This window comes from Aphis gossypii, chromosome 2 (genome assembly GCF_020184175.1).
Source record: "Aphis gossypii isolate Hap1 chromosome 2, ASM2018417v2, whole genome shotgun sequence".
Taxonomy (NCBI): Eukaryota; Metazoa; Arthropoda; class Insecta; order Hemiptera; family Aphididae; genus Aphis; species Aphis gossypii.
This window is the reverse complement of record NC_065531.1, coordinates 5,426,236-5,440,886: the sequence shown is the minus strand read 5'-3', so window position 1 is coordinate 5,440,886 and position 14,651 is coordinate 5,426,236. Positions and strand designations below refer to the sequence as shown.

At 26.0% G+C, this 14,651-nt stretch overlaps 1 protein-coding gene across 1 annotated transcript in view; it reads left to right on the top strand.

The window, feature by feature from the left end:
• Nucleotides 1-3,963: 3,963 nt before the first annotated feature.
• The window catches only part of LOC114129789 (TWiK family of potassium channels protein 7-like), a 101,430-nt gene continuing 90,742 nt past the window's right edge, over nt 3,964-14,651 (top strand). Inside the window, exon 1 of the mRNA XM_027994627.2 lies at nt 3,964-4,482. The gene's annotated coding sequence lies outside the window, so the exon portion shown is untranslated. The remainder of the gene's footprint in view (nt 4,483-14,651) is intronic.

Sequence of the window (14,651 nt, the reverse complement as noted above, 5' to 3'; positions counted from 1 at the left end):
TATTTTTATGAAGGTTATAAACGCTGTACACGTCAATCACTCGTAAGATGGAGAGTAATAGCTACAAAATCTATTAAAATATAAAATGCAAAATAGATTTTAAATTGTTTAAAAAAATGTTTGAGAAAGTATTTGAAATATAAAACACAAAATACAGGATATTTGAAACACATTATTCGGTGATAACTATTGACATTTGGCAATAAATTAAAACTGCTTTAAAGTAATTTAGAATTGTAGACTGTAGTTAATTATTACATAAAAATCATGATAAATTAATTTTAGGTGGAAATTACTCAATATAAATAAAATGCAATATATTTGATTTAATTAAACTTAACCATGTTTAGATGTAAATATTACGTTTGTACTAAATTCATAATGATTTGATGTAAAATATAATTAAACAATAAAAATTAAAAATGAGTATTTATAAATTAAAAAAAAAATTATATAAAATAGACTCAATATAGTACTTATAAGTAATAATGAATAAACTATAAAAAATGTATGTAGGTTTAACTTATACTTTATCACATTTAGTTCGTGTTTTTATTGTACAAAAAGAAGTAGTGTTGATTAATACTAACATAAATATCTATAGAAAATAGGTGATTAATCGTTGTACGTCAATCCACTTCAAATATTTGGTATGGCGCTCTCAAAATGTCTGTCGTCACATGACATCCATTATATTAAGCAGCATAGATTGTATGAAATTGGAGTTAATAATGAGGCAATTCGTGAGTGTGAGTTTATCTAGACTGATGTTCACTTGGTGTTTTGATGTAGGAAATTAATAAACTCTAAAATACCTACTTAGTTATTCGTAATTACGAAGGAAGAAGAACTGTGTCAATAATTATTCATATTCATTTTAATACAGCTTCACTATTTTAATTGGTATTCATAATATATTGTAATAAAATAAAATATTCCGAATTAAGTACAAATATTTAATGTATTATAATTCATAATATCTAAGTAGTATAATATATTATGTATTTTTAAATTAACTATTTAAGATTATATTATAATTTATGTATACAATTAATAACTATGTATTAATTGATACTATATTATGTTGTATCATGTTTCAATAAATCAACTCATTTATAGTTAATATGAGTTTTAATGAATTTTCATACAATATATTACATACTATAAACTAAAAATACATAGTAACTTGAATAAAAGCAATAAAATATCGAGTTTGAACTAATACAAATATTTAAAATTATTAGGTTAAATATTTTTTGCCTCACGAGTATATAAATTGTAATTTTAAATTAATAATTATAATAGGAAAGCAATTAATAAAATAATATAAATATAATATAATTTTAAAACGTAGAAAACTACTACATGCATTTTAAACTTGTTCGATCAATTTCATTAATCGCTCAATTTTAAAGTTCAGGAAGGTAAAACAATAGTAAAAGTTTGAGGGAACTGTTGAAAAAGTTTTCATTCATCAATTTTAATTAACAGTAAAATAATGAAACCATGCAATAAATAATAAGTGAAATTATCACACAAAGAAGTTAGCTAGTAGGAGTTGATACAGCAATAATTATCATATTATTATTTTGTTGTTATAGAATGTTAATGTATTTATATATTGTTTAATTTAAATTTGAAATTAAATATTTTAAGTTTGATTTTAATGTATTATTTACCATTTTTTCAATGTGATTCTTTTAAATTATATAAGTTATATTTATTATTATGTAAAATATAATATTGGAGTACATATAACTATTTGCACACATATTAATTAAATATCAACTATTCAATATATAATATATATATTAGCAGAGTAATTATTATTAATAATAATCATAATAATAACAATATCAATATTATAAAATACACAAAATATATTTTATACAAACATAATAATATAATATTACAAACCTTTCAAATATTTCAATAGTATAATTATAGTAACACGGCGTCTTGGATAGGCAATTTAGCTACATTTAAGTTGTGGTTTAATTTTTCCAGTATCATAAAATAATAATTAATAGTATTGGATTAAAACTAATATTTAGGTTTGAATATAACCATAAAATATTAAAAAAAAAAAAAAAAATCATTTGTTGGATTTAAATAAAAAATTTAAGTAATTTTGCATAAAATAATAAGTACAATTCACAAAGTATATAATTACATAAGTTTGCTTAAAGGATAAATATTACAATATAATTGTGATTATATCATCTACTCTTATTTATTAACTCTTTTACTTATAAACATTTATTTAAAATGTTTGAATATAATTTGATTTTTAAATATCTTATTATTTGTTTATGCTGTTTAAATAATGCCAACACAGTGCAACAAACTATTGTATCGTGTCTTGTTATAAAAAAGTCCATGTTTTGCACATTCGTCTTGACTTTTCATTAAAAAAAAAACAACTACAAATTTACTCAGGGTTTATTGTCACAATACGTATTATTTTTGTCTGTAATGTCAGAAAGGTCGCCAATTTTATAACATCCAAGAGGGTTGAAAATAAAACAAAAAAATTCTTGCAAGTAAAAATGTACGTGCTCTAAGCATAGAACGAGTTATCAACTTTTTTAATTAAGACATATACTGAAAAGTAAAAAGTAAAATTAAATCAAATATAATATATTATTTATTATTAAGCTAAACTAATATTTATAAATGTAATGTTCTGGTAAAAAATTAAATCAATGTATCACAAGACTAAAATAAATGACTAGCAACATCAAAAAAAATATCATGATATTATATACTTAGTGTATAGACTGACAGATCGTATCCGCTCAGATTTGTTTTTTGTTTACAATGATAATATAATATAATTGAATTTACATTTAATACATCCATCACATGAATCCACTCTACGCCTACTGTATAGCAGACTGGTAATCACTTGCTTACCTTTTTTTGAGCTCATCCCAACTTTATTTATTTTTTCGGTAGAAAGTGGTTACTAGAGCGTTGATCTGTTCATAATTGGATCCCCGGTCAATTAATTTGTAATGAGTTTCGACGCCTCATACAGACTTAAAAAAAATTAACTCCTTTATTTTATTTTTAGTTAAAAAATAATGTATTACTTTAAAATAATTTGTTATTATAATTATAAATAATAATAAAAAATATAGATAATTAAATAAAATATAAACAAACTAATAGTTTTTTTTTTAAACTTCTTGACGGAAGACCCCGGAAATTCTAGTAATTTTATCTTTGTTAATCAATCTAATGATTTTTTTTATTCAGCAAACAGACAAACTAAATGATCCAGATATTTTCTGTTTATCGAAGATGTAAGTTTAGTTTTTGAAATACTCGTTCACACTAATAATTAACCAACGTAAAAAAATCAACTAAATATAGACTTATGTATACGAAAGCGAACGCTGCCGTTCGAAAAATAAATTTGGGATCTCTCACTCGTCACTCACAAGTCGTTATATTTAAACGTACGCATTTCCATTTGGAAAAACGGGTTCCGATGTCGGAAAAGTCCTCGGGCGACCCACATCACCGACACCGTGACGAAGTCATTATAGCCAATGAAGTGCCGATCGGAGCACGTCGGACGGGACGCGGCGGCCGACTCTGCCGAATGCACAAATCTTCGGGACACGTCGTCGTCATCAACCGTCGGCGATCGGACTACGCTGGAAACGACTCGGCGTCAAAACTAGCCGCCCGGCGAGTCTTCCGCCGGCCGCGAAGGTCGGGTCATCGGTCGCCGTCCGTCAGCGGAGACGCCGCGCGGTCCTCCGGTCACACGGACCCGACGGCGTGGCTGTTGCCTCCACCGTCGCTGTTGCGGTGACGGCGGCGGACGCTGTGCCGCACACAATCGATGGGGGTCGATACGGGCGGCCACTTGCCATGCGCTACCGCCGACGGCGTCGACGACGACGACGACGCCGCCGCCACCGGCACCGCCACCGCGGCCGCGACCACGGAATACGCACGCAGTGTGTCAGTCAGTCGCGCACGTACGCCGGCGGCCGGTCCGTCTGTCGTGTCCATCGGTGTGTCCACACGCGTTTCCGCTCACGTCCGTTTATCGCGTCAGTCCGCCAGTGTCCGCGATCTCGTCGTTTACGTGGTTTTTTTTCCGTTCCGGTTTTGTTTTGTTTCGTTTCGTTTCGTTTTTTTTTTTTAAAAATTTTCCGCCGTTCGCCCCACCGCCCGTCGACCACCCCCTTCCAGCCGCCGTTCGCCCCCGAGAACGCGACGCGACGTGTTCCCATCCAGACCGTTTTATGCGTTCGACCGTCGCCGCACTCGTTTCCGTCTCGGCCGTCACCGTTCGCGACGCGTTGCGTGCCGTCCCGTTGAAAACGATTATATCATAATATATTATTATTGCCGCCTTCCACTTACGATTTTCCGAATCAGTTCGTCTTAGCGTTTTCAACGTTTACGTGCACATTTGTTATAACTTCGTCGTACAGCAGCACTTTCGTTTTCCGATGACATGTGAGTATAATGATATTCATAATATACGACAATAGAGCTGAATAAATTCGTGAGATCACGAAATTCCGAGGTTCTGGTATATCGTCCTGTGTAGATCTCGCCGTGCCCATTCCGCGACGACTAAAATTTTAACAATTTTTTATCACACCGTCTATTATGGCCGTGTAACGTTCTCTCGCCGGTCGTCTTTGTGGCTTTGATTGTTGTCCGGGTAGAAGAGGAATCGGCGTCTCAGTGATATCTCTGTTCATCCGACCGGGTTTTATCTTTTATTTTCTCACTCTTCGGGCTGATTCATTAATCAGTCGGACGACGTGCCGTGCGACGCTTACACTCATATATATCACGATAATTGATGTCTTTTTGAAATCGTTAAGTTCTAGAAATCATTGTATACTGTGAGTAACGGACAATCGTATCAATTGTTCTTATGATTGTCATATAAAATCGCATGCAATTAGCTCCATTGTCACGTGCTATATGGCCAGTTAAAGATATGATTTAATTTATTAAACTTTTGAAAAGTGGTAATTTCCAATGGTGAAAATATGGTTCATATTATGATACATAAAAAAAAATTCTTCTATAATGTTTTATCTCAATTGAATAATATTGTTTTATCATCAATCACCACCGTTGCCTCTGCCACTGTAGTATAAATATAACATCGACAAAATTGCTTATGAAAGTATAATATATATATTATATACGTTTCGCTTAAAACTATAATATTATAGACAACTTCACTTATAATAATGTACTACGATTATGGTTTAAGCCCGGACTGGGACTTATAAAGAAAAAGAGTGAACGTTTTATAGATACGAACTCGATGAGGCAGAAATAAAAGTATCGGTAATACACGTCTGCAGTGAACTTAGTGTGACACAGACGAATACGCGGTGTACTGCAGTATAAAGCTTTCGAGGAACTATTTAATTGCGGATTGGGAAATCGCTAATAGTGTGTAAAATAGGAATCAATGAAAATGTTACGCATGAATGCCTGTTCAATATTGAATTTATCTCGATACCGTTACATTTACAAGTGAATTTATATTTCACATTAAAAACAATAGAAGTTTTTAAAACCATTGAGATAGCCACTAGGTATATGATCACAATAAATTTATTATTTGCGCATATCATTTATGTATTGATTTTGACAATATTCCAAAAAAAATAGCTGATAGATTATAAATATAATAATATTATACTTAAATAAATAAATATGATATTTACTTAAATGTTAAAATTGTATAGTAATAATTAATAAATATATCGTTTGTAGAAAAAAATATATTTTGTTTCATAAACAAACACCTTATGTTTGTCACTTATCTGGGTATAAGATTTTAAAACAATGAAATTATTAACTCTTAACTCTTGAATGCTTCAGCATTAACCTTTTCAAACAATTGATTTATCAAAAATGTTTAGTCTTGTTTTACTGTAAAATTTCATTGAAAAGACTTTTTAGTAGTATAGTATTTGGCTTGCAATTATGATAATTTATTTAGCATTCAATCTAGATTAGATGAATAAATGGGATTTTGAATTGTACCGTATATGTTTTTGTTGACCTTAGATATAGAGCTATATACAAAAATAAACTATCTGAAAAAATCATATAAGCAATGAAAAAATAAAATATAATATTTTAACTCTATTGTAGGTTGTTAAAAATGAACAATTATATGGAATGATACAAATTTATGTTTTGAAAATAAGCTGAAAGACATTTTAAATCTAAGTTGATCTGATGCTTCTCTATTCATTACAATTACGTGTTCCAAAAGGGTATAAAGTGGTTAAAAGGAGGCGTAGTCGAGATGTTTAACCTCTTGACAACTTAATAAATGTCCTAGTGAAACTTGTTACAACCTTTTATCCCTGTTCATCATTTTTATATCAATACATTTTTAAATTATTTAAAAACTTTTTATTGCTTGAATACTATTATGGTTTATGATATTATTATTGAATTAACATTTACATTCAAGAAAAAATTTTATCAAATACTTCAAATAACTCAAAAAATAAATTAAAATATTTCATTGATTTTAGATAACTCTCGACTTTTTTTACAAGTAATCGGTAGTAAGGTCCTGTTATCTATTTTAAGTTGGTGATTATAATAAATTATACCTAAATTCTACTTAAATAAATTATATTTTTAAATAATAATAAGTATGAAACTTTTTGGTACAATATAGTAAGTACTTGGTATGAGCAATATATAGATACAGAAAATTCTAAGACATTTAATTGCTTTCCTAAAATATTATTTAGTTTTTAAAATAAAATAATTTTATTTGGTCATTTCGAAAGTCGCATTACGTTTTCTTATGAAAAAATATGAGCTAAAATGTCATAAAACTACCTTTCTATTACCACTTGTTGCTGTAATATAGTCTAATACCTGAGAGTAAAATGAGTATTGCATAGTATAAAGTTTTCCACTGTTCTTTCATATTCATGTAATTTATATAATAAAGCCTATACTTCTTTCCAAATAACACATTTATTTATCTCTGTCAACTACTATGAAATTTAAGAATTTAGAGACACAATTTGTATACGTTTTTATGTTATGTGATCACTCAATACATTTAGATATATGCAGATATATGCTTATTAATTAAAAAATCTATGTGCATAAACTATGGTTATAATTCATTATATATAATTAAATATACGATATTTTATAGTCAATTTATTATTTTAAATGAATGAACAATACTGAAAAAGTACTTAATCAATCAAAACATGAATAATTTTCATATAATTATTCATCAGTTATTGTTAATATTAGATCAATATGGTATGAAAATTAATACAATCATAGTTTTCTTATAAATCTATTAAGACTTGTTGGCAATAAATGAAACCGAATTTAAATTTTTTAATTAGTTTAAACTTTAACTAAATAACAAAAATTTATATTGAAAAATAATTATATTATTATTATCGTCCTTTAGATCTGTGTTAATTTTATTTTATATTGTTTTTAACTTGAGGCTCTAATAATATATTTTTGATTTTTACAATTAGATTAGAATGACAATATACTTATTTAAAGCTCTTAAAAAATTTTATTTTTTTAATATGATTCTTTGTGAAAAGTTGATATAATGATTTCTGTTTTACTTTAATACAACAAAATATGGAAAGCATAAAATCCTTATTAGAAATTTTCATATTTCGTCTCTTGGAATCTATGGTGTAGGAATTGTACATATTTTATTTCCGAAAGAAACTTCGGATGACATTTAAACTTTAATGTGGTACACAATTTTATTATTTCCATGAGTTAGACGCGTGTTTTAAACGAACTAATGCGATAAATCAGAACAGCTGCTCTTTGACCCGTAAACACCAAATACTTACGAACCGAATATTTCGTATGCGTTTGTTTTCATGGTTGGGAGTGGAGAAGTTATGGGGGTGTAATTTAAAGCCAACGACTATTTGTATCGGCCTGGAATTCCGCTTACCATTTAGATATGTATGCTATTGCAAAGAGAGGACAGTCACACACGAATAGCCTGGATAAACAATAGGGCCTGATATTTCTTTTTCTGGCTATTCACCCTATCTGTTCTTTGAATTTTTCTTTTTTTCGACATTGTTTTACCATTTAGAAAGATATAGATGATGGCATTTAGTTGTTTGGAGTGGTTGTTCTTGAAATCTGGTGATAAAAAATGGTAATAAAATATTTATTGCTTATATACGCTTGGTATTGTCGCGTTTGATTTTTTCTGTAAAGTTTCTTATACTAATATGTATAATTAAATATATCATTTAATAAACACATAATATAGTATTATTAAAAGTTAAAAGTAAGTCAATAAAAGTAATTAGTTATTTTTAAGTTATTAGTTTTAAATTTTTTATGCTGAATATTTGATATACATATATTTATATCTAAATACATAAAAAATAATAATATAAATTGTATAGTTGTATGTAAATAATTGATTGTTATTTAGTAAGATGAGAGAAAAACGTATAGGACCATAAGTTTTTGTAGCTGACGTTAAAATATGTAAATAATTAATATATACTATAGTGTTGTTAAAATTAGAAAAGTCAACATTCATCAATTTCAATACTTAATTTTAAATTTGAGCTTTCTCGCTCTTAGTATATCTGATAAATCACAAAAATATGAAATAAAAACATTTTGAAACCCTTTCTATGTCAAATTATGCTGCTTCTTTATTTTAATATGTTTAATTAAAGGTTTATCAAATTATGATATTCGTACGATTAAAACAGAGGTTCTTATTTCTGATATTTTTAACAAATGTTTATGTAGTCTTAATTATAAAATTTTGATCATACATTCTAATGAATTAAAATAGGTAATTATAAAATATATTCATATTAAAATATTGGACGATTTTAAAATATTTATTAAATAACAATAGGTCTAGTTTTTAAATGTAACTACAAAGTGATTCATTTTTGTAGAACATAAAAGGATAATAAGTTAGACTTTAATTACAGTATTGTGTACAATGAATGTTATACTCCATAATTATATTTGACATTTTTTTAATATTTTGGGTTGCTAGATAATCGTTTGGTTATTAAATTTTAATAAGAATATTAAAGTGTACTTAAATATTTTTAAGAATTATTATTTTTCAATAACAAAAGTGAAAGTTTTTTTTTATTTATTTAAAATAATATTTACAATCTATGCTACAAGGCATAATAAGTAAACTTGAACATACAGAGGGATACCATACAGTGATAAAACCCAGCAAAAATTAAAGTTATAACATTGAAATGACAAAAAGGAATCAGGTGAAAATGAACATTAAATGTTTATTTTATACGTGTATTTAATTTTTGATTATAAAATAGTATAGAAGTTAGTATTTATAATTATTGTGGGTATATTATTTTACAAATAAAATAAATAAGTAGTTAAAGCAGAGATTAAAAGGTTTTAAACAATTTTTCAAAGTGTATTGGAATCCAATATTTATCTTTTTTTCTATAACTTATTTTTGTTATTAATACAATAAATTACTTGTAGATATTATGCGTTGATTACAATTTTTAATAATTATTTAAGAAAAAATAATTTTCCCCAAAAGGAAATCGTGGTGAGTTAAATCTTTTATCAGTATTACATTGTGATGATAATATTAGAGATGAATTTTACTATATTGCGTAACATAACAAAAATATGTTTAAGGAATTTACGTGTTTATAACTTATTTCTAAGAAAATATTTAATGAGAATATTCACTATGGAATTATAATGATTTTTCATTCTAAGTAGTATTTACTCGAGCAAGTCCTAATTGAATGCTTTTAGAAATATTTTCAATTCGAAATATTGTTTTAGTGGATGTTGAGGTTTATGAAAACGAATTTTTAATCAAACGTATGTATACACACCAACAATATTTGAAATATTAGATGTACCTAATTGTTTTGTTAGATTAGTTAGTTACTTCTGTATAATAATAAATAACTGTATGGAATACATTCTTTAAAATAAAAATCATAAACATTTAAAAAGGAAATAAGTATAACATTTGTAATTCGACACCGCAAAATACTGTACTAAAAATAATTGAGATATTATCAATCAAACATCGTTAAGACCAAATAGAAGTTTTTGGTTGTTTTTTTATTTTCTTTGTTATAATAGGTTTATATAATAGTATTTTTTTTATTTTTCTTATTCAGATTTTATTTCGTAAGAACTTTAAATATTTTTACGAAAAATTATCATTCCAGCACAAGTGTATCTTATAATAAATAACCAAAATGGCTTATGTAATTTAGTTGTAATTGATTCAGGTTGTTTTATACCAAAATACGATTTAAATACATGGTTTTGGCAGATGGTCATATAACCTGTCACAAAAGATTTTGAAATATGATATAGTCGAGAGCTCAGCAGGGGAGAGAGTTATTTTCTTCGTGTTTATTTCCTTTGGGATTTCAAATGTAAAACTTCTTAAGTACTTTACATCCACGTTATACAAATTGTCCGTGATACATACAAATTAGATCTACAACTATTTTCTTTATATTTTTTCAACATATTTTTTAATTTACGTTTGATTTGTGTATATATTTTAAAATCTGAGTCTTTAGTTTTTTTAAACTACATTCATAAGTTTAGCGGTAAAAATTCTATCTTTGTTCTAAACAATATATTTAATTTTAATTTTGCACTTATTTGTTGTTTAAACGAAGAATATTTTATACATTTTTTATTTAACTACTCGTAATAACAAAAGATATTCTATATTTCTTATATATTTAAATAACCCACAATATCATAAAATATAATACTTTATTTCTATTGTTTTTGTAAACATTTTTAATAAAAATTTTGGTCAACATAATGTTGATAGTATCTGTACCATTAAAAAAATATTATTTTTCACATAGTCTAGTTCAATACTTATTATATTATTTGAATTTAATGTTTTCATTGTTTGGTTCAAAATTAGGTACTTCGAATATTTTGTTAGTGAGTTATTTACTTCTATAAGACAATAAAATATTTATTACATTTTAAATTATCAAAAGCCATTTAGTTTAACTTGATAAGAAAACGTAAACTAATGGTTGTTAAAAATTACATCTTGTGGTTGAATTATCGATAAGGTATGTTCTGGGTGATACTATGTCTCCACGTGCCAACTTTTTCCGTCATAGACATATATCTTCCTTAAGCTAATATGTGTTTTGTAGGGTGAAAAATACAGATCATGGAAAAGATTTAATATTTTTTTTATTCTGTTTTTTTGTTTGTTTGTTAGGTATTGCAGTATTTATTCTTTACAAATGAAAAAAAAACCGTGTGAAAATGGCAATAAAAGTCTAACAGCTCGTTGCACATACACTCATTGTATAGACTACAATCTAAAAAATAATGTATGGATATGTCAAAATTTTAAACTTTAAAGTTCTAAGTTATGATATTTAGTATAAACATGAAAAATATAAAATATAAAATGATTGACATTGCATTTAAGTATAGTCAATAAAAATAAATTAGTAATAATTAATTAGATGCGTGAAATAATATAATATTTCGAACATATCAATAGAGAAAACTGAACATCGTTTAAGTTTAGATTCTTTATTTACTTAATTTTAGTCTAGTTTTATTAAAATAAATAATTTAAGTCGAAAAATCATGTTTTGTTATACTAATAAAAAATTATATATTGTAAAAATAAGTATTCATTATTCAATCTTGATTGAAGACACTGAAAATGGTTACCTATTAAATAGAAATTTTAAATTTAATTAGTCATAAGATATTTTGCTTCGTTTTTATCATTTGCAATATAATCTTGTTTGGAAGTTTTTTTGTAACTAGTTGGACTAAGACAATTTCAAAGAATTTTTAACATATTAAAATAGATAAATAACTTTGAAATTTAAGATGTTAAAAATGAAATGGAAGTTATTAAAAGTAATGAGTTAAGAGGAAATCATGCAGATTTTCTATAGTTTATGTATATAATTTGTGAGCTTACAAAATTAAATTAATGAAATTATTAAATATAACCAAAAATATATCTTAATAAAATGTAATTATATGTTAAAATTTACTTTATAAAATTATATTTGATAAAAATAGTGTAACACATAATAAATTTCGTAGTCGTTACATGTAGTAGTAAAAGTATGAATTAATAGTACATAGTATAGAACTTATAATATATAATATACTATATAGTATACAAATAACTTTATTTGAAAACACATTAAGCGGATTAATCACATTTCAAGTTCCTTTATCATTATAGCACAGTTTACCTTATCAATATAGTGTGGGTATATAGTTATTTAAAGTATTATTGAGCAATATTAATACTTAGTGTTAACCAGTATAAATTTATTTTTATAATATAAATGATAATATGGTAGTGAGTTTTGACGAATTTTCGTATAAGTTTTTAAATATTAAAGATAAAGTATATTTCATCTAAGAAATCGATAATATTCAATTGTTAAAAAAAACATTCTAAGTTTTATAAATTAAATAAGGTACATATAAATTACATTATCTATTTACATAGCTCCTAACATGAATTTAACTTAAATCGAAAATTCTGTTGTACAGAAATTGGAGATTTTAACCCCGTAATGGTTAAACAATGAATATGATACATAGGCCGAGTATCTTTGACAATTAGTTGTGTAAAACGTTATATTATCATAAACTATCATCGAGCAACAATCCTCGTCTATTTCAGTGCGTAGCCATAGTACTCATTATTAATTCATCAGAACCCATGGCCACAAACAGTAAAATAAGTATTTACGAATATGATTACATTTCTATACATAATATGTATACATTTAATACTAATTTAAATTTAAAAAAAAAATATATTCATTATTTATCAAATTGAATTTGTTTAAATTTATTTATTAAACAATTTAAGCTTAATATGCAATAATAATTTATAAATATAATAATTAAATACTCAACTTATTTCAAATCGTATAGAAATATTTCATTAAAAATAAAAATGTAGTGATAAAATTAGTGGATTTTACTCCTTTATAAATTATAAATTCATGTAAGTATACAGTAATTTATATTTATAAGTTTTATATGTAAACGCATTAAATTATTTAACCGTTACATATTATCTGTTCGTCTCTAAAATAGTGTATCATGAAATCATTAGGTAAAGTTTTCTTTTGAGTTTTTCTGAGAGGAGTGTTGTTCAAAAATACTTTAAACAATTTATTTATTGTATATAATACAACTATTGTTTAAGTTGTGTGGAAAAGAAAGCTTTTATAGATGAATACAGAAAACAAGAATATTAGGAAGTTTTTAATACATAGTATAAAAACATAAAACAGTTTTTAAAATGAAATAACAAAAAATACTAGTATGTCATAAACTAATATTTATTAATAAAATAATTGAAAATAAACATAATAAGATTTTTCTTATAATATAGATTATCTTGAGTTATTTACGTATCTAGATAAATTGCTGTTATTTTGGTGAACATTTAATTGATGATTAACATTTTTACAGTGCTGTAAAAATGAGATAACAAACTAGGAGAAATAAATATTTTTAATTTTTCACAATCATGTGTACAGACGGTGAAAATTATCGTAATATATTTATCAAAAGTAAACAAAAATTAATTATATTGACTGTTAAGTACAAATATTTTATTATCAAGCTAAGCATTTTGAAGAAAAACAATTAAACTACTCAAAGTGTTCTCTTAAATAATGCAAACTAAGACGTTGTTTTAAATTATATATTTAACATTCATTTTATACTTTCGTTATTAAACTATTAACTAGTGCAGAATGTTAAAGTTGAGATTTTATAAACTATAATTAATATTTTGTAGTATTCATAATACAAGGTGATTATTCTAAAACACAACATTAGATATATAAAATTCATAACTTAAGTTGAAATGTATCATAATCTTTGTTAATAGGTACAAAAATATTGAAATAAGTGGTACTTATTACAAATTTAAATGAATTTTGCAAAAATAACGTGATGATAATAATATATTAAAATGAATAATGTGTTTATTTAATGTTTTCATATTATGGTAGTATATATCTCTCAATGAAAAATAAAATTAAAAATTGCATAAACAAAATTATATTAACTTTTATAAATCAAAAAATTAAGTTTAAGGAAAATACATATATTTGGATTAACATAGAAAAACATGATTTGTGGTCTTCACATATGTGTAATATAATGTTATAAAATCGAAAAAGGTGGTTTACAAAATCACGTTATTTATAATGAGTTGATATATAAACTAATATAAACAAACTTTAGGTAAAACTTTTGATTCGCTTAATCTTAAAAGTAATTTATACGTTTATGGCTGTACCTATATTTCCGTAGTTGCGTTAGTTGTATAGAGTGAGGTTGTGCGGATAAATTCGATTTTGAAACGTTCACCTTGTGTGGATAGTGTAAGGCTATTATTTTCGACAAGAAAAAGTTGGCCTCGTTGTCACCACCGTCCACATTATTTCATTTCATCCTTCGACCTTTTATCGAGTTATAGGAAAACCAGTGAAAAGGGGATGAATAGAAGTGGAGCATGAGGAAAAAAGTTTTGCCATTATGACCCGATGGCTATGGCGGTAAAAGATAAACCAATA